This window comes from Dipteris shenzhenensis, chromosome 25 (assembly GCF_047967505.1).
Source record: "Dipteris shenzhenensis isolate YYH24624 ecotype China chromosome 25, Dip_SZ_1.0, whole genome shotgun sequence".
NCBI classification, from domain to species: domain Eukaryota; kingdom Viridiplantae; phylum Streptophyta; class Polypodiopsida; order Gleicheniales; family Dipteridaceae; genus Dipteris; species Dipteris shenzhenensis.
Genome location: NC_141620.1, coordinates 40884346 through 40906306, shown reverse-complemented (window position 1 = coordinate 40906306; position 21961 = coordinate 40884346). Strand labels below are relative to the sequence as shown.

At 41.8% G+C, this 21961-nt stretch overlaps 1 pseudogene across 1 annotated transcript; it reads right to left on the bottom strand.

Annotated features, from left to right (window-relative positions):
• Positions 1-8770: 8770 nt before the first annotated feature.
• On the bottom strand, positions 8771-19872 carry LOC147885889 (uncharacterized; annotated as a pseudogene). Its single transcript, XR_015543409.1, has 4 exons — positions 19752-19872; positions 19000-19650; positions 18081-18786; positions 8771-9068 (listed from the first exon to the last, which is right to left on the bottom strand). The product of XR_015543409.1 is annotated as an uncharacterized LOC147885889 (transcript).
• Between the last annotated feature and the right edge of the window lie 2089 nt (positions 19873-21961).

Genomic DNA, 21961 nt, shown 5'->3' with positions numbered 1-21961 from the left:
CATTTTTGTTGCCTTTCGCAACCAAGCGGCACTTATTTTTCAAGTCCTCAACAAAGCATCCATCAGGATTAAATCTAACCTGCAGACCTTGCTCAACCATCTGGCCAACTGAAACCAGGTTCTTAGTGATTTTTGGAACATGAAGTACATCTGCCAAGTACTTCGTTTTGCCATCCTGCATAGCCAATGGCACTTTACCAACCTGCGTAATTGGGTGTGCAGTATCATCACCTGTTTCAACATAACCTGGCTTATCCAAATTTCTAACATCATGAAACCACTCACCATGACTGGTCATGTGGTTAGAGGCACCTGAATCAACATACCAAACATCATTGCAAGCTGCAGCATCTCCTGACATGGAGTTAACCATATGCTGCATCACAAAAAGGTGCTCATTTCTGTCGTCACCATGCCCACTTGATGATGCATAGTTGCTTTGCTGCAACTTCCCACTTTTGATGTCATTCTGCTTTTTATAGCATGTATTCTCCTTGTGTCCAGGCTTTCCACAATAATAGCATTCTGTGCTGCTATTTACTTGCTGGTTCCTTTGCCATGAATCACGGCCTCTTTGGCTCCCCCTGCCTCTAGAACTACCACATCCTCCTCCATAGGATTGGTTTTCCTGTTGTTGCTGTTGGTTCTGATTTCCTGCACGACCACCAAAACGGCCTCTTCCTCTACCCCTGCCTCTACCTGTATTCGAGTAGAAAGCAGTCTCTTGAGAAGTTGAGGTGGCTGAACCACCATTCCTTTGCTCTTCACTCAGCAAGAGAGCAATAAGTTCCTGAAAATCAGGAAATGTTTCACGGACTCCAATGGATGTCCGAAACTGTGCATAATCTTTCCCAAGACCATTCAAGGTCACGGACACTAAGTCCTCATCATCAACAGGTGCTCCAATGGAGGCAAGAGAATCTGCAAGGCCTTTCACCTTCAAGGAATACTCATTTATATTCAGATTTTTCCTTTGCACATTGTGCAATTCCTGCTTCAGCTGCATCTTTCGTGCTTTGGTATTTGTGCTATACAGCTTCACCAATGTATCCCATGCCTCCTTAGGCGTCTCTACATCCTGTATATGCACAATCATAGAATCTGAAATGCTAACTGACAGCCAATACAAGCATTTTCTGGCTTTTTCATGCCATTCTTTAAAGGCCTTCAATTCAGCAGGAGTGGGAGCAGCACCCAAAACTGGTTCTGCAGTTTCACCACTGATGTACTCCCAAACTCCCTTTCCCATAAGGAAGTTTGTCATCCTGAACTTCCATGCTTGGAAGTTGTTCTTGTCAAGCTTCTCACTGATAATGGTAGACAGATTCTCAGACATTTTACAAATCACGAATTGCAACAGCAACCTGTAAACACAGCAAATTCCTCACAAGGGCAAATAGTAAAACTTCTGCAAAAAGCCTCACAGGGGCAAATCTGCAACACTGACGAAAGTGGTATTTCACCACACAGTCACTTCCTAGTGACGATTTTGCATCAACAGGCAATAGGCATGAATCTGCAACTCCCAATATCTCTGCACACAGGCATACGATGCAATTTTTGTGGCACCTTTCCACCGACTAGCCCCGCAGTGGTCGCACAGCGAAAAACAGGGCCTTTTTCTGAGTGCCTGCGAAGAACTTCCGCCTTCAAAACGGGCCTCGAAACGGCCTCAAATCAAAAAAATAAAGTCACTGAGGGCTTTGCCCACACCCGCAGCATATACTGCGCTCTCGCCACACCGCGAAGGGCCTCTCAATCTGAAATAGTGCACTCCTGCACTTCTGGCTGTGCTACCTGCAGAGATTTGCTCCCAAACTCGAAATAGGAAAGCAACACTGGTCCTCTTACCAGGACACCACAAACTTGGCTTGCTTTCTTGAGCTCCTTACCACGAACAAGGCTCTGATACCATGTAAAGAATAAGGGAGAGAGATAGGAGACTCAAGTTCAGCTTTCTTCACAACACACAAAAGAGAGAGGACACAAGGTTGGAGGGTGAAGCCTTTCTTCACTTTTGCACACAACAACAATACAATAGAAGAGGGAAATACCCTATATGTCAAACCCTAGAATACGTGGTTCATATGTGAACCCAAACCAAAAACATACGTGGTAGTCTAACTACACCACGAGTACAACTAACATAGGCGGTGACATAAATGATAGTCATCCAGGAGATATATCGGGGGTAGAGCTTGATATCTCAACACTTCCACATTCAACCGCATATGGAACTCTGAATTCAAGCATGTAACTTTGTCAAAAACAAGTGAATTCTCTAAGTGTGGTTTATGTAGTGCAATCAAGGCTCAGCTTGCAGCGACAAAATGCCAAAATGAATGTAATAAGTTGATGGAAGATAGAAGAAAGCACATGTTACAACAAAAAAGTTGTAGAAATGTGTACTACACTTGGCGCAGATTTTCTGAAATGTATCCTCAGACATACTTGTGCATTATCCATGATAAGATGGACCAAAAGAAGACAGCCATCCCTAGATTACGCAATCGTTCAAAGGACACAGACAAATCCTTTCAGCTCCTAGTGGCTTTGACTGGCATGATAACACATGGACATGGTCAAGGACGTTATGGTCATTTTTCTTTATCCTTGTGGCTGTCGGATCCTAACTTCACAATTGGTTCATTGGCTTTGTGTTTGAGAAATCTTGAAAGATTTGATAACCATGCACTTGGAGATTTGGTACATGATGGGATGCCAAGGTCTGACAATGCTCTGCTAAATGCACTAACCTCAAGAGAAGCATTGGATTCTCACTATGTTTCTAATGGCAAGCAACAACTTCATCTTGGAGCAGTGGGTGGAACATTCAAAGACCTTGGACTTGGAAGTTCCCATCAAGAAAATCCTTATAAGAAACTACCCGAACACCTATTGTTGCAATTGGATAATTGTGGTTCTGAAAACAAGAATAGGTACTTGTTTGCATACCTATCATTACTTGTTGCTCGAGGAATTTTCAAGTCAATTCAATTGGGATTCTTGATGGTTGGGCATACACATGAGGATATTGATGCAATGTTTAGCAGGTTTTCAGAGAGGTTAAGAACTAGCCAAACATTGACATTTGCACATCTCATGGATACTTTTAGACAATGTGAGGAGTCTTCTCCAACACCATTTTTGGTAACGGAAGTCCCTGATTTCAAGAGCTATGTTGATGGATGCCTATGCGATGGGAAAGATTCTTTAGTGGGACACTCAAAGCCTCTCCAATTTCGGTTCTTTATGCGAAATGAAGTTCCTATCATGCAATATAAAGTGCATCCATGATCATTAGATTGGCAACCAAGTGAAGGTGGCATTGAGTTGTGGAAGAGACATCCGGATGGTCATCCAATGCTACAAAGTGGAGAGCCACCTTATGTAACCATGTTCAAGTATGTGAAGGACCACTTAGATGTGATAGTTGGTATCAAGGAGTATGTACGCTTTTGGGAAAAATGGGCACACTTGCAAGGTCCAAAAGCATCTTTCACAAAGTTTTACAAGCTATTAGTGAAGTACTGGAAGAGCATGATTGATGAGCTTGATAAACCAAACAATAGTGTAGAGGGCATGTACGAGAGATTTTGGCCAAAGACGCAACATATTGATTGTGTGCAAGTAGTTGATAATGAAAACGATGAGTTTCAAGGAATTGAAGAGTTGAATGATCATTACTGTGGACCTCAAAGGAAAAAGCCAAAACAATCATTTGATCCAATGGTTGATGTACAAAAAGGACACTTTCTTTTGGTCTGACCAGCAGAAAAAATTTACCCAATTTGGCTAGGCATTGCTCAAACTGATGTACAGAAGGATAATAAATCTAAAAATTTCAAGAAGGTTTTCATACAATATTGGGCACCTATATGCAAAAGACACAATGCACAAATTGAGGAGGTATATGCAGATTGTTGGAACAAGGTTTGGATGTGCAATAAACGTGATCCTCCACGTTGGGAATCTGTTGATGCTATTGTATGGTCATGGGTTCCAAAATGTAACCTCTCAAAGAAGGTTTCCTCAAAGAGCAGCAACCTCCCCATCAAGGTGAAGATACCAACCATTGCACACAAGCGAGCTTTATCCAATTTGTCTCATAGAATAGATTCCGACTCTGATGCTGACTCCACAATGGAGTGAAGGTACTTGAAAAGCATGACTTTTTTTTCCTTGCACAACAATAATTTAATTGAATACTGACAAATATTTGGAAGGTATGACATTGATCTTTTTTCTTTATCTTTTTTTTTGCAGACCATTGCTTTGTGGTTGCAAGTTCTGCACACTCGACAAAATATCAAGGACTAGTGTTGCATTCTTACTTTTTCTCCAACTAAACTAAAAATGGTGTTTTTGAACACCACCTTTTTTCGAGAAGAGGCAAAAAATGCTTCGTTAAACTCAAACATATGATGTTTTTTTCTCAGCTAATGCAAAACAGACACACTCCAAATTGTGAGTTTCATATACACGGCAAAATCCAAGGAGAAAGTCAATGGAGTGCACTCAATGCATTGTAATTGTAACCCCTCAAAAAATACCATGCATTGGTCGAAACCTCAACATTTGACATTTTATTTATGTTGATGCAAAACATGCACATTTGCGAGATTTGGATGGACTACCAAATATATGGGAAAAATCAATGAGAAACATTGAATGTTACATAATTACAACCCCTCAAAAGTTCCCAAATTATCATGATTTTCCCAAATTCTCTAATATGGTGTTTGTAGGAGTTGCATGTAGAACTCGCATGTAGTAGTTGTATGTAGAACTTGCATGTTGCATGTTGCATGTGGGAGTTGCATGTAGAACTCACATGTAGGAGTTGCATGTAGAACTCACATGTAGAAATTGCATGTAGGAATCATATGTAGAACTTGCATGTAGAACTCGCATGTAGGAGTTGCATGTAGGAATCATATGTAGAACTTGCATGTAGAACATGCAACTGGGATTTCTAAGAGGGATTATTTCTAGCCTTATGCAAGTACAAGTGGAGCTTTTCCGCTACTCTACACACACATTCTGTTCTACCTAAGGCCATGTTGGCACAGAGACAACAACAGGTTTCGATTGCAAATATATGATTACAAAGGTTTCCTTAAATTCCCATTACCATGACACGTGAGGTACTTATTCCCTTGATTGGAGTGGGAGCATAGAATCCCATGGTAGGATCTTGCAATCCTTATTATGATGGCCACTTAGCTGCTGCTACTAGTGAGATCTCAAGTTCAACGTCAACCACCATGCAGACCATGACCATTGCTTCTTGGCAACAACTATGTCGAGTTCACCCATTGTTCACTCCCAATGTCTCACTCTTTCCCTATTTCATCTACTTCCTCATGCCTTAATCTTTTTGTTCACTCTCCATTAGCTTTGCCCTGCCATCTTCTACCTACCGTGTCCTCCCATCTTGGCCAAATGGGTATGGTACCGATCAAGTTCAATACATTGAAAAACTTGTGCTCCATCATTGATGAAGTGATCGATAAATGGTTGAGCCAGCTGCATCTCCAAAGCTTTTCTAGTATCAAGTGGTCACACATTGTCATCCATCGGAGGCAATCTAACTTTGCAAATAGCTAGCTCAAGGGGATAGGGTGCAAATGGTCAATGGACTGCAAAGGTTGATGGTGGAGTTGATCTACGAGCGATTGTTTTTGCCAATGGATGGAGAGCCGAGGGACTTCCTGACACCAGGATCAATAATGATGGAGGTGGAGTTTGGGGCACAACCTCAACAAGAGTATCTCCTTAGAAACCATAGCAGTACATAGCTTCATGAAGACTATAGGTGGATTTTTGGAAGCTTTGTTTCTACAAGCAAAGGCATTCACAATATCCATGTGCACCCGAGGGGTGTTAGCATTTGCAAAGTCTCAATGTGTGGCATGGGCATTTATCTTGAAGGATAGGCTACAAGCAAAGGCTTCCTAGGTGGCAAAGGCAGCAAAAAGAAGAGCACCAATGACGACTCAGGTGGGACAAGTGCTCAATCTTCTCTTCCCTATCACAGGTTACATAGAGGTCCCCTTGTGACTTGGAGCAATGATCACAGAGTTGGTACCGGATGGACTAAGTATCATGTTACCAATAAAAGCAAGGAAGAGGAAGAGGAACCACAAGGGTGACAACTCATTACATAGGCACCTACATAGGCTTGAGTGCCCCTCCATCCACAACAGTCTTGGTAACCTCAACACCTCCCTTACACCTACCCAGTTCAACATAGACTGTGTTGAAAGTAGTTGCCAACCTGTTGATGACCTCAAAAGAAGTGCATGCCCCACTAGCCAGTTCAATAGTAGTCACAAGTGCACTCGTGATGACCAGTCAGACAATGAATGTGGTGAGTATTGTTGTTGCTTCCTCTAGTTTTGGATTTCTTTTGGGAAGTATAGCAGGTTTTGGGGACTCTCTCCGACAATGGCAAGAGTGGATTTTGCAAACTACTGGAATTTTAACTATGGGAATTTGTACATCTGTAGCACGACCCTTGGGGGTGTTGACATAGTTGGTTTTGCTCGCTGTCGATCACACTAGTTCTGTTCATCACAAATGGGTCCCCCCTGACAAGGAAATATAGTACAACCACCATTTTGTTATTGTGGTGGTGGGATTTGAAAAGAAGAAGAAGCCCAAAGGCAATCGGACACAGTCCAACCGGGTTGTTGGGATCCAAGGGTGTCAATCTTGATGCAATCATTAAGAAAACATACTTTCTTATTTGGTTGTAGATTGAGTAAAGGTACATTCTTATTTGGTGGTGGATCACTCTTACAATCTTATTTGGTGGTGGATCAATCTTACAATTGTTTCATGGATATTTTAGAATTCTACTTGTAGAGATTCTCTGCTTGCATAGCCTGAAAAAGATTTTAATGCACTTTGTAGCACCCTAATCAAACTTCTCATCAGGCCACTGCAGTCATTATGGATCTGCACAATCCACCATGAGTTCCATGTGTTAAGGCATTAACATACTATAGTGTTATAGTGGAACTAGCACGGATTCCTAGATGCATATTCCCATATTGGATTACACAAAGTTGTCTTCCACTTAGGGCATTACACTAGCCACAATCGTGGTTGGGGTGCCAAGGGATTTCTAGTATAACCTTGAATGCACGTGAGAGTCTGGTTTTTTATATAGTCAATAGACCTTTAAAAGTCTCTTAAATCCTAAAATATGAGTGTCACTATGGGGTCATGAACTTGCACTTAAAGGGCATAAATATTTCTTAAACAATGCTAAAAAAGTTCATTCCATCCATCACAGTGATCGGGGAGCTAAGGGATTTTGAATATACCCCTTGAACACACGTGAAAATGTAGTTTTCAATATAGTTAAGAGATCTTTAAAAAGCTCTTAAATCCTAAAATATTAGTATCCCTGTAATCATAAGCATACACTATAAGAACTCTAAAATTCTAAAAAATGTATGTTGTAAGTATAAGATAGCTATGGAATCATGGTGGTTGATTTACTTCTTAGTGCACTAAAATATCTATGAAAAAAGCTAAAATAGCTCCCGAAATCTCCAAGAACCAGTGTGTTGGGAAAGTGTGACCACCATACTAGGTTTAAATACCCTCAAATTTGCTAAAATAGCTATCTTTTTGAACAATCATGGTGGTTATAGAGCAATGGCACCAGGACTATAAGCTAGCATCACCTGCACTATAAGCTAGCATGGCGGTTGTCCAAAAGAACCAGCATGGTAGTCCCACTATTCTGTATCCAACATGTCATGCACTATATTCCTATCCAATAAAGGCATCGAGTCTCAAGATCTCCATGCTATTCAAGATGACTATATATATAGAGGTCACATAATGAGCTCTGCACAGTGTTCTGATTGACTATTTCCCTTGGAGTAAAGGCCTAGAGTGCCATGTGTGTTCCACGATTGGCTACACCCCATCGTGCATAGACCCTCCTTATCTTTACTACTTCAATGGTTCCTAGAAGATGACATGAGCTGGTGGATTTGTTGTGCTCATTGCTTTGCCCAATCTTTCATCCACTTTCTCCAACTTGTCATCTAGTGGGAGCATTGTCTGGCGGATGGGTTCTTCACTTGAAGGACAAAAATTGTAAGTCATATATGGGCACCCAATCTAGAGAAGAAGAATTCTACTTACCATATACATTTGTTCTTGGATCTAATTTTTTCTTTATAAGAAGTTGATGTCAAAAACTCAAGTCATTCAATCTCTTAGTAGAACATTCCTCACTTATTGCACCTTAAATAAATCTTCTAAAATTGTAAGTCTCTTGCAACTGACAAACTTTATGTTGTGGGGTCATCAGGAAAAAAGGGAGCTCATTTTGGGGCCTTTTAGGGTTTAGGAAAAATGTCTCTCAACCAATGAGGAGAAGGCCAACATAACATAGAAATTCCAACAAAAAAGGCAAAAATATGAAAAAGAAAATAGTACTTTATGTTGTTACAAGCATGTGGCAATACAAAAAAAAGATGTTGACATTTGATGTATTAATACAAAATGATTACAAGTATCATGTGTTTTCCTATTGTTGCTTAGAATCTCTCTCTTGACTTTTTTACAGTGGTTGGAGACTCCTGAGAATCTTCCACATGCTGCTCAGGTTGCTACTATTGTAGATCCTACTGATGTACATTCTACTGTTCTACATCCTCCATCAGTACTACCTCCTTGTGCATCGACTCCTCATGCTCCTTTGGTGTCCCTACCTCCTCGTCCATGGGCTTGAGCTCTCAGGCTACTTTGATGTCCCTGTCTCCTCATGCATAGGCTCGGGATTTGGTGGTAGCTCTGCCTGGAAAGGATCAAGTGCAATTTCTCCTTCCACATCCTTCGAGAATTGTTCGAGCATCTCATCAACACCAACACCTTCTAGAATATCTTCTAGATTGCTAGTGACAGGGACATTTTGAGCCTCTTGTTCAACCCAGAGATCATCAGGGCATTTTGAGCCCTCTCCTATATGTATTGTTTGATCTGGTGGTGGACAATGGGAAGAGACCTCTAGCAGCTTCAAAATTGTCTTTACTCTGAATCTATGTACATATTCAGAGCCAAAACTATCCTCTTTCATTTGAAATAAAAACAAATAATGTTTTCAACGTTTTTTGTATCAATGCATTGAATTTAGAACTTCTTAAATAGTATGCAATAGAAGTACTTACAAATTCAGGCTGTATCTCTAAAAAGTATGTGTCCATCATAGATTTTGCACTTATTAGAGTCCTCCATCCACAAGAGTAAGGATCCTCCTATTGTGGTGTCTGATTTATCAAAATAGAAAGCTAAGATGTATATTGGACTATGAAAGGTGCAAAAATGAGAGGGAGATAAAGATAAGTGACAATGATTACTGTACTTGTAATTGTTGGGGTAAAGGGCAGTGTGCCCACCCACTTGTACAGTGCCCATGTATACTCATATATATATGATAGAGGAATAAGTTGGAGTAGCTTTTGCTCCACCACTTTTGGTGTCTCCTTATCCCTTTGTGTGTGCTCTCCTCTCCCACAACTGGTATCAGAGCTCATGGCGTTCGATCTACGGGGAGCTTGAGGAGAAGAGCCTAAGGAGAGAGTTCAATGGAGCCATCGAGGGAGCCCAGGCTGTTGAGGCACCCATGAGCGTGTGTTGCAGGACACTGTTGTAGAGCCGTGAGTAGGAGTGGTTGGAGAAGACATCATTTGGGAACTTCATTGCCTCGTTGATGGAGGCATTGCTTCGTAGATACTTGCTGGAGATCGTTGACGACCGTAGGCTTGGGCTTGCTTGTGAAGTGTTTGGAGACTCGGAGATCCGATCATAGGAGCGTCATTTAGGCTTGCTACTACTGCTAAGGCTAGAGCTTTGAGCGATGCATTGTTGTTAGTACGTTGACTGGAGAGGTGTGATGCTGCGCGACTGGCGTTGTAGGAATTGCTCAATGCAGAGGTTTCTACGTTGGGGTGTGCTGCAGGCTGGAGTTGAGGTTGAGCCTTAATCCTTCATCTCTAACTTCTGCTTCAATAGCATTTTCACATGAAGGATATCTTCATCACTATCACCTGTGATGATCAAATCATCAACATAAATGACAAGCAACATAATACCTTTCTCTGTTTTTCTCACATAAAGTGAGAAATCTACCTTGAAATTCTGAAAGCCAATAGTGACAAGATACTGTCCTATCTTGTCAGACCATGTTCTAGGTGCTTGCTTTAAGCCATACAAGGCTTTCTTCAACCTGCAAATAAACTCAGGATGAACAGCATGAACATAACCTGGTGGTTGCTCCATAAAGACCTCTTCTTGCAAATCACCATGCAAGAAGGCATTCTTTACATCCATCTGATATAAAGACCATCCCTTTGATGTAGCCATAGCATGACTACTCTTAGAGTTACGATCCTTGCAATCGGACTGAATGTTTCTTCATAATCAATGCCATATGTCTGTGCATACCCCTTGACAACTAATCTTGCCTTGTATCTATTCAGAGAACCATCTGCATTGTGCTTCACCTTATAAACCCACTTACAGCCAATTGCATTCTTGTGTTTAGGCAAAGTTCCCATGGCTTGCTCAAAAGAAGTGGATTCTAGTCCCTGTATCACTTTGACCACATAAACATAGTGAGTGGCTATAAATCCATCATATTTCAGCCTATCCATAGGATACCTAGCTCTGGTAGACCTGTGCAAAATAGGCTCACTCCCAGGTGCTCTAAAACATCCCTGGTCTTCGTTACTCCAAGTGTAACAATAGGAGTACCCAATTCATCATCAATGCTCTGTTCTGTGCTAGTGGATTCACCATCCACATAAGAGTGACCTACATTCACATCAAACATGGGTTGATCTATCTTCTCTTTTCCTTTTCATTATACCTGCATACCACTATTTGCATTGCTTTGAAGAGATTCTCCTGATCTCAATCTGCCTGTCCATGGCAAAGTATGTGAACCACTACTAGAGGACACTGCAGGTCCACTAATATTTTGTGATTGCTGCTGTGAATTCTGTGCAGCATTACCATTTTATGCATCTACATCATCAATCACATTTATTGGTTTATACCAGCTGCTCATCTCATAAAAAACAACATGTCTACTCACTGTAAACTTACTAGTAGAAGGGTTATAGCATCTATACTATTTCTGCTGTAGAGAATAACCAATAAAGATGCACTTCTTAGCTTGTGGATCCAACTTGGACCTCAACTCATCTGGCACATGAACATAGGCAATGCAACAAAAAATTTTCAAATGAGAAATATCCGGTTTCCTACTAGCGTCATGCCATGTATTGCTGCAGTGGGAGTTCTGTTCATTATGTAAACTGCTGTAGCAACTACTTCAGCCCAATAATAATTTGGTAAGTCCTTTTCATTTAGCATGGCCCGAGATACCTCTCCAATATGCCTGTTTTTCCTTTCTGCAAGTCCATTTTGCTGTGGGGTGTGACTGCATGAATATTGCTGCTTTATGCCATGCTCCTATAAGAACCTTCAAACTCATTTGAGAGGTACTCTCCCCCTCCATCTGACCTTAGGTATTTTATTTGCAAGCATGTTTCTTTTTCAACCATAGCTTTAAAAGCTTTGAAATGCCCAAACACTTCACTTTTCTTTTTCATAAAATACACCCAAACTTTTCTGCTATAGTCATCAATAAAAGTGACAAAATAATGACAGCCTCCAATAGATGCAGCTTTAGTAGTCCACACATTAGAGTGGATTAATTCCAATGGCTTTTTACTCTCTTGAACATGTCTAGGAAATGGTTTCCTTGCCTGTTTTCCAAATTGACAGGCTTCACATAGCTTATGCATTTCTGCAACCTTGAATTTAGGCAATCCTACAATAATATTTTGGGCCTGCATTGATTTAAGTCGCTGTATATTAACATGACCAATGCGTTTATGCCAGATATCAATATTTACAACTACACTGGTCCCATGTGCAAACATTACTGCACTCAATTCAGGCATGTCCGCATCTAACGTAAACATCTTGCCCTTCTTCTTTCCTTTTGCTATCAAGCGACCGTTATTTTTCATATCCTCAACAAAGCATCCATGAGGATTAAATCTGACTTGCAAGCCCTGCTTAACCATTTGACCAATAGAAACCAGGTTCTTGGTGATATTCGAGACATGAAATACATCAGACAGGTATTTCTTTTTCCCATCCTACATAGACAAAGGAATTTTACCGATCTGCACAATAGGATATGCAGTATCATCACCAGTCTCCACAAATCCTGGTCTTTCCATTTTTCTTGCATCCTGCATCTATTCTGCATGACCTGTCATGTGGTTTGATGCACCTGAGTCAACATACCATACATCATTGCTTTCTTCTACACTTGTCACAGAATTAGTCATGTGCTGCATCTATACAGATGCTCATTTCTGTCATCATCCTGTCTAGTAGAAGATGCATAATTCCCTTGCTGCAATTTTTCATTCATGATGTCATTTTGCTTTTTATAGCAATCTTTAACCATATGACCCATTTTACCACAATAGTAGCATTCAACATTACTGTTTGCATTTTACTCTCTTTGCCATCCACCACGACCTCTTTGGCTCCCCCTGCCTCTAGAGATACCATGTCCTCCTCCATAGGACTGGTTTTCTTGAGTTTGCTGCATATTCTGATTTCTACCACGGCCTCCAGATCGGCCTACTCTACCTCTACCTCTACCTCTACCTCTTCTAGCATTTGAGTAGAAGACAGTTTCTTTTGAAGTTCCTCTTGAAGAAGATACACCACCATTTCTCTGCTCTTCAGAAATTAGAAGAGCAATCAACTCCTCAAAATCAGAAAATTTTTCACGGACGGCAATGGATATCTAGAACTGTGCATAATCCTTTCCTAGACCATTCGAGGTCACAGAAACTAAATCATCATCTTCCACTGGCGATCCAATGGAAGCAAGTGCATCTACAATTTTCTTCACCTTCATGTGGTAGTCATTGATGCTCATATTTTCTCTCTGCACAACTCCTGCTTGAGCTGCATTTTCTTAGCTTGCATATTTGTGTTGTACATTTTTACGAAAGTATCCCATGCCTACTTTGGCGTACTTGCATCCTGAATATGCATAATCATAGAATCTGAAATAGTGATAGACAGCCAGTACATAACTTTTATGGCTCTCTCATGCCATCCTTGAAATGCGTGCATATTCTATTGATAGGGAACATTAGGAAGAACTGGTTCTTCTTCATTTCCTATAATGAACTCCCAATAGCCTTTTCCTATAAGGAAATTTGTCATTCTAAGCTTCCATGCTTAGAAGTTATTCTTGTCAAGCTTTTCAGTGACAATCTGTGAAAGAGAATCAGACGCCATTACAGAATACTGTAAAATATTCTATCACTGCAAAAAACACAGCTATTGCCTCACAAGGGCAAATCTGCAAAACTGACAAAAGTGGTATTTGACCACACAGTCACTTCCTAGTGACGATTTTGCATCAATAGGTAATAAGGATGATTCTGCAACTCCCAATATCTATGTGCACAAGCATACGATGCAATTTCTGCGATAACTTTTCACCGACCTGCAGAGCAGTGATCGCACAGCAAAAACAGGGTCTTTTTCTCAGTGCTTGCGGAGAACTTCCGCCTCCAAAATGGGCGTCTCAATCTGAGATAATGCACTCTTGCACTTTTTGACTGTGCTACCTGCAGAGATTTGCTCCCAAACTCGAAAAAGGAAAGCAACACTGGTCCTCTTACCAGGACACTATGAACTTGGTTTGCTTTCTTGAGCTCCTTACCACGAACCAGGCTCTGATACCATGTGAAGATAGTGGGAGAGAAGGAAGGAGTCTCACTTGCAGCTTTCTCACATACACAATGGGGGAATACACACAAAGGTGGAGGCTGAAAACAGTTTTCCTCTTCTTAATTGTGAAAACCAAAAGAACTCTAGTACAAAGAAATAGAAGAATCCTATATGTGGGTCTCAAACCAAACTCAGCTAACTAAGGTGGCATACTAACTGAGCCACGAGTGCATGCATTTCCTCGTCCTTGAAATCTTCCTCGGTTGGAATGATTTCCTCTTTGTTGATTCTGATGTTTCTAAGGATGATGCTGATGCTGATGCTGATTTTGACTTTGATTTTGTTGATGATGACCACTTTTCTGATATGATCTACCTCTGTTTCTGCCTTTGCCTCTGCTTCTGTCTGAAGCTGTGAATGCCTGATCATTAGAATGACCTTTACGTGCTTGAATGGCCTGAGTCTTGAGTTCTTCACCAAGTAGAATTGATTGAAGTTCTTCCAGTGTTGGAATTTGCCGTTGGATGGCAATACTCTGGACTAGATTCTCATATCCTTCTCCTAGTCCATTCAGGATTACTTGAACCATTTCTGCGGGATTCATAGTCTCTCCTGCTGCTGCAAGTTGATTGTTGTAGTCTTTGATGCGGAGTACATAAGCATGACCGGTTTCATTGTTGTTGCGGAAACTCTGGTTGATCTGGTTTCTCAGGGTGAGAATCCTGGATGTGTTCTTGGACTCGTAGAGAGCTGCGAACATATCCCATGCTTCTTTTGATGTCTTGACTGTGTTGAGCTGTCCTAGCATGACATCTTGCACATTCTGCTTGATCAGGTGATAGGCATACTTGTCTTTCTTATCCCATTCTGCTTGAGCTCGGGCAATGGTAGGATCTGCTAATGGTGCGGAAACTGTTTGTGTAGATGTAGATCCTGATGTAGATTCCGTTGCTGGTGCTGTGACAACAGATGGAGTAGAGCTACTGGTGGCTGGATCGGCCAATGGTCTAGGTATAGATCCATCGACATACTCCCATTTGTCCTGAAGCACAAGAATGGTCTCCATTCGGTATTTCCATGTACCGTAATTGGAGTTGTCTAACTTAGCAGATGCCTCCAGATTGAGGTTGCTAGTCGACATGGTGCAAACACTGTACTCAAAAAAGTGTCCTGAAAAACTATGTATGAATCAACTGCAAATACACTGAAGATGCTAAGTGAAATCTGTGTACCGTCGATGAAGATAGAACTGCAGTATATAAGATCTGATCTATGTTACAAGGCTTGTGGCAATGATGCCGGGAATAGCCAAGAGGTTTTACAAGGTTGAAATGATGTGTGTGTGAAATCAAGTGATATCTGCCCACTGAATCAATCTGCAATGCCTCTGAACTCTAAAGTCTGCTCACTGAACTGATGAACGTAAGGTTTCAGATAATGTAATGATGTGAAATCGGATGTGAGCGTATGGACTGTCCGAGTAGGTACTAGTCGGGAATTTCGGGCATGGCTTAGATTGGCAACTTAGGGAATTCAAAGCGTCCCCTCTATGGCGATCTAGTCTACTCTGATCTAGATCTAAACCAACCGTCGATCGATGAAAGAACAACAAATAATTCCTTTTCTTTTGTTCTTTATAAGTGCTGGGTCAGATGCGTCGATGTAGAGGCAAATGTGCGTGAAGGAAGTGGTTTTGTCGGCGAGGCTCAAATGTGAGTGTAACTTGCGCCAAAATGTGCGCGTGATGTGACGAGCGTGTAGAGCACGAAAAACCGAGCCACTTTTCTTTTTGGAGCGCCCTCAAATTCTTCTTGGATCAAGAGATATGACTTGATCTAGGTGGAGGGGCAAAAGGAGTGCAAATGTGCTCAATGATGATGTGTCACTGTGAGTCACATGCAGTGATGATGTGGCACTGTGCTTAGCAAGAGGTGTGCCAGTGAAGCTCTGTGCTGAGGTGGCAGGAGTGTGCACATGCAGTGTGTGCACAGTGTGCCTGGCAACGGACTGTGCCTGCAGGGGTCAGTGCTGAGGTGGCACAGATGATGTCAGCAAGGTGACGTGGCAATGCTGACATGGCACTGATGATGTGTCCTTGATGACGTGGCACAAGTGACGTTGATGACGTGGCAGTCGATGATGACGTGGCAGTCGATGACGTGACAGATGACGTGGCTGCCGGTGCTGACGTGACAGGATGACGTGGCCTGCTGATGTGGCAGATAATCTGCCACATGTCAAATCGTTGACCACTCTTGAGTTGAGTGGTTACCCTCGGATAGGGTTGCCACGTGTCGTAAATGGGTGTATGCCTTATCCTCCACGTGTCAGGGCGTGGGTAGCCAGAATCTTTGGAGATGCTCCAGAATCTTTAAAGATTCCGTCGATGGAGTCGGTCCGCGGGCGTGGAAAGAGCTTGGGCTGCGCCTCAGGAGCCGCGGTTGCTGGAGGAGCACTATGGGCTGTTAGGGGTCCTTGGAGCTGGTTGTGAAGCCGTCTGAGGCGTGCAGCAGGAGCTTCGAGAACAGTGAAGAGAAGGCGGCTATGCAGTCCCGTTTGGAGAGGCCATCGATCGGTGGTGAGTTGGTGGATGCAAGGCGTATTGGAGAGCTTGGCTATGGAGCTGCTGGTCGATGGCGCTCTGCTTGCTTACCTCGCTTTTGTAGGAGGGTTGTGGCTTCGTGGATGGACGAGGAAGCCGCTGCTTGCAGGTGTTGTGCTAAGGAGCCATCAGTGGGCTGGCCTTGAAGAATAGAGACTATGCTAGAGGCAGTCGAGTAAGCCGCGTAGGAGTCACCGATCATTTGTTGTTGCTCGTTATAGGCGTGGACTTGAGTTGGAGTAGTTGCAGAAGTGGAGAACTCACCGTCTCATTGTAGGATGGAAGTGCCTACAAGCCAACTGCGATTGCATGAGCAAGGTCACGGGCATCGCCTTGCTAGGAGGCAGCCTGCAAATGTAGTCGGGTAGTCAGCTATTGCAGTGTAGAGCCCTTCTCAGATTGCTGATGGAGTCACTATTGTCGATTGGAGGCTCTTGGAGCATCTAAGATAGCCTGTTTACAAGATGGAGAGCCATAGGTGGTATTCCAGTCGTAGAAGGTCACGGCCGTAAGTGGATAGCCCGTTTGCAAGAGGTCGCTGCAGCCCATGTGGATGGAGCAGTTGTTGCTAGCATAGCATTTGGAGGTAGATGGCGATTGCAAGGGTCGCTTCTGGGCACTGCTTCTCATTGCTATGGCAGCCGAGAGTCGGAGTAGCCGCCCGTGGATATTTCGTTCAAGTTTCTTCAAGAAGCTCTCTATCTCACATATTCGGAATCAGAAACATCCCTCTCTTATTGAATCTCTTCAGAAGCACTCAAAGAACTCTCTCTTTTCTGAACTTCTTTCAAAGAGATCTCTTTCTCTCAACTGCAATCTAAGAACAATACAAGGAATCACTCAATCTCATATAGACGGAAATCTCTATCAATGAACGGAAATTTATCTTAGAATGAACGAAAAATTCCTCTCAAAGAATGGATGAAGATCTCTCACCGGAAGTGGACTCTCATGGAGAACACTCAAGAGAACTCTCAATCTCATAATCTCTCTCGCACTCTCAAGAATCACAATGTCTCAGCGGAAGGCAAGGGAGCTCTGATACCATGACAAAATATGAAGAGAGGAGAGGAGAAGAGTGGAGATGAGGAGAGAGGGCACAGCTAGAGAGCACACCACAAATGACTAACTGTACACTAGATTTAGTTGAAAAAATAGAATATATACAAACCCTTTTAGGGTTAGGGTTAAGCAATCTAACCCTTTCCTTTATAGCACTCTATAAGGTTAGTGCTATGCACATATGATCACGTGATGGTGCTATGCACACATGATCACATGATGTTGAGCGTGAACTCTCAACAGGTGCCAATCAGGTTGTGGATCCAGCTTGTTTATCCAACCTTCACTAATTTGATGCCGACGAAGGTTGGTAAGAAAGTTGTCCAAGGTCCATCCACCTCGAGTTTTCATATCAGGATATTTGCTCCAAAATTCCTTGATAGTATTACTAGGAAGTGGTATCTCATCAAAATCATACCCATCATTGGAACTTGTCATGGGGGTAAGAATTGGATTATTCGAATCCTGATATTCAAGATCAAATACTGTGTATTTTCTGCTAATGGAAGCACAAGTAGTGTTGGAGGGTTATAACAAAAGACATTGCAAGGATGCCTAAGTTAGAAATTATCAAGAATGTGTATCTTCACGATTCAGGACAGGTACTCACGAGCTCTCTTTATCAATGTCATTGATATTGTCATAAGCCTGGAGAGACGGAGTAGATCTTGCTTCATCAGTCGAATTCCTCTCTTCTTTTCTCTTCATATCATGGAGATAATCATAACTGATATTATTTTCGTATTGCTGCGAAACAAGCCCATCTGAGCTCCATCCCCGTGAATGAGTTTGCCCCTTTTGCACTTCATGATGTTTACATGCATTTCTTTTTTTCTCTCCTCCTTCCAAAGCTTGATGCTTCGACGTTATCATTTGACCTCCACCTTCTTCTGACTTACCACTGTTCAGGGTGCTGCCATCATGGTCTCTGTTTGAAAGATCTGTACTTCTCCTGTTAGAAGTGCTACTCTCTGTATTTTTAAAAGAACTAGACAATTTTTTGAATGAACTGCTTCGAATTCTCCTTTGATCTTGCCAGGAAGCATTCTCATAGCTTATAAGCTGAGATTTAGCATCTTCCTTTGGTAATGATGCCATTCTCTTATGCCTACTGCGATACTCTGTATGCTTTAATGCAGATGGGGCATCTCCCCTACGAGCAAAATTATCTTCCTCTTGCAAAGATGATAAGCTGATCTCCACCTTTATTGGACAGCCAAGTGCCACTTGAAATGCATTTGCAATGTCTGCTTTTGCTCTCTCTGGCATGTCCCTATGCTCAGGATGATGGAATTCTAGGTGGGCAACTGCGAAACCTGTACGCATCAAAAGCTGGGTTAGCAAATTATAAGAAACCTAGAATAGGCCAGGCCAATTGTAGAGCATTTGGCAAGACTTGGAATGAGGATTTGAAGTAGTATTAAACTTCCATGTCATTACCCAAAAATATAAACTAAAAAATTCAGCTGTGGCAGAAATATAATTAATGACAGAACGGGAATACAGGATGACCATGAGCAGAAGCCTACCTTCAGTAACTGAAAGTGAGAGCAGTTTACCCTCCCCACGCAAAAGCTGCTTGAGCACATTTGAGTGACTACCTTCCAAGACCTTTCCCCAAATGGTGTCCATTTTGCATGGACTCATAGTGCTGACCTCCCTGTCATCTACTTCAGTCATGCGGCAAGAATATGTAAGTGGTATGACTTGTGATTGATTTCGACTTGGACCAGGTTTTACACCTTTGACAACAGTCCCTGCCTGAGGAGAATGTTCACAAGGATGAATTTTATTGTCTGAAAAAGGGCCAGAGAAGTGGTGCTTGTGGATATCTATCTGCTTACGCATTGCTTCCCCTTCCCACCTCTTTGTTCCTTGATTAGAGACTGGGACATACTCCAGCTGTAGTTGAGAATGGGAGCTCCACTTCTTTTCACTCTCCCAGGACTGCCTCGTACCAGGACAGTCCAATTCCAATGTCTCCTTTTCACTTGTGTCAAGAAAGGTAAGAGGACTTTAAGTTACACTTGTACCCAGAGATGCGCAATTATCACTTGGAGCAAACTGAAGGAAAGCTGCTGTTAACCACGTGGTTCTATCACTGCAAGAACGGAGCTGCTTCTCGGCTTCTGACAGGATTCTTAAAGCTTGTTGAAGTCTTGCTTGCTCATCGTTTCTCACTGAACAGTCAGAATATAAAATTCATCAGGCATTAAATTTAAGCATGTTCTAAAACCATTGACAAGATCTGGAGTGTTTGGGACTCTAGGATGGAGAGTACCTTTGTTGATTTTAGATCCTGCAGTCCTGTTTTTCCCTGCAAGGATATCGGTGATCAGCGTAGCGAGTTGAGATATGAGAGCCAGAGGTTCCTGTTCTTTCAATATGTTGAAATGTCTCATAATCAACTAGAATACGTGGCATCCTTCCAATTCTTTGCATGCCAGCCCAACTTTCCATCGAAATATGTGTTATAATCATGGTATGATTGGAATGTGTCTCAAGACCTTACTTGGACCATTGCTATCACTTTTTGTAGCGTGATTCTACACATTTGGGACAAGTTGTATTGTTCTTGAAATTTTATTTGTATAAAATTCAATCATTGGGGCATGCATGATAGCTTTTATATTCCATTCCTAATTAAGCCATTAGTGAAATTTCCTCTACCCTTGATGTAGTAAGAGTATTTTTTTGTGGAAATATTTGGCATGTAGTAACCTACAAGATAGAGAAAAACAAAGAAGTGAAAGACATAAAATCATATTCCCTTATTTCTTAAGAAAGAAACATGGATTAATTAGCTTTTGAATTACTTAAGAGTGCTGACACAGAGGTGTTGCTTTATATGAATCATGCTTGTACATTCATGATTAGAAGGCTTGTTGAAAATCTTAATAACAATTGCACTTTCTAAATTGGAGTTGTAGCTTCATTCTTCAACTTTGCAATGTCATCTGCATTATTGTTTTTATTGGCATCGACATCATCGATAGACCAATCATTGAACATATCATTGAGTCTATCGTCATACATTTGCTCTTCTCATGATAAGTGAGAAATATGAGGTCCATGGTAAGGACCCAATCTCATATTAACATTGCCATCCATGTCTTTTGAGGATTCATGTCAACATCATGTGATCATATGTGCGTAGCACTAACACAAAGAGTGCTAAAAAAGCACAAGGGTTGGAAACCCTAACCCTAATCCTAAAGGGGTATGCATATATTGATTATTTTCAATTAATATAGTGCACATTAGTCATTTGTGGTATACTCTCTAGATGTGCCCTCTCTCCTTAGCTCCCACTCTTTTCCTCTTCCTCCTCATATTTTTCCATGGTGTTAGAGCATGGTTGTACCTTCTGCGGAGATGCCATCCTTGTGAGAGATTGAGAGATTGAAAGTTCTTGAGTGTTCATTCTTTCATTCTATTGAAGATGAAATAAAATTTCCATGCATGTGAGAGAGAGATTTCATTCATCTCTACTCATGCCTCTTTGAGATTTTTCATTGTGAGAAAGACTAAGCATTGTGAGAATTTCCATTGTGAGACAGACTGAGAATTGTTCATTAAGAGCAATAGAGACGTATTGAGTGAGGAAGTGTCTTATTTGTTCTCTAAGAGAGAGATATTTCTATATCGCAACCGATAGATATAGAGACCTACTCTATCTAGAAAGTCTCTCCTCCTGAGAGATAGAATATCAGAAAGAATATCAACTAGTCTAGAATGGGTATGACAAAGCAACCTCTACTCAGCATTCAAGCAACAAGCACAGACTCTTGCAGCATAAGCTGATTGTAAGCAACTAAGGCACTCCGTGGGATGCTCTACTACAATGACTAGTGATATGCTAAGCAACGACCACAAGCCAACATAGTAGGCAAATTAAGCTACATTTGTGACCAAAGCTGTAGCCAGCAGCATGACCTAGCTAAAACAACGTAGCTACATAGTGCTATAATGAAGGACTTATATGACCTAGACACAGCACCTATGCCAAGCAGTAGCAACCTGCATGCAAACTTGCAAGCAACCCATGGACTACACAACATTAAGTAGAGGGCTAGACGCACATCACTTCAGTTTGGCAAGGCGGACACGATCGGCAATACTTGACTCAAACGACCACAAGACAACATCCTAGGTGAAACAAACAATAGACTTCAACGAACAAAGCTCCAACTAAGTGAATGTCCCATAGCGATGGCAAGCAAGATGACTCATGCAATGCTCCCATTAATAGCAGCAACATGCAAAGCTACGCAAACATGAGCACCCAAGCACTAGCCAGCAAGAAATTGCATCAATCAATAGATAATATCAGTAGCACCACCATGCATGAGCAACACAACAATGTAGAAGTAGTAATGAACAAAATGGAGAAGATAGTGGCGAGGAGAGAAAACTTTAAAGATTCCAGTACCATCTATAGATTCTGTCCACTCTATCACCCAAGGTTGGTCCTTCAAGTGACATGTGGCA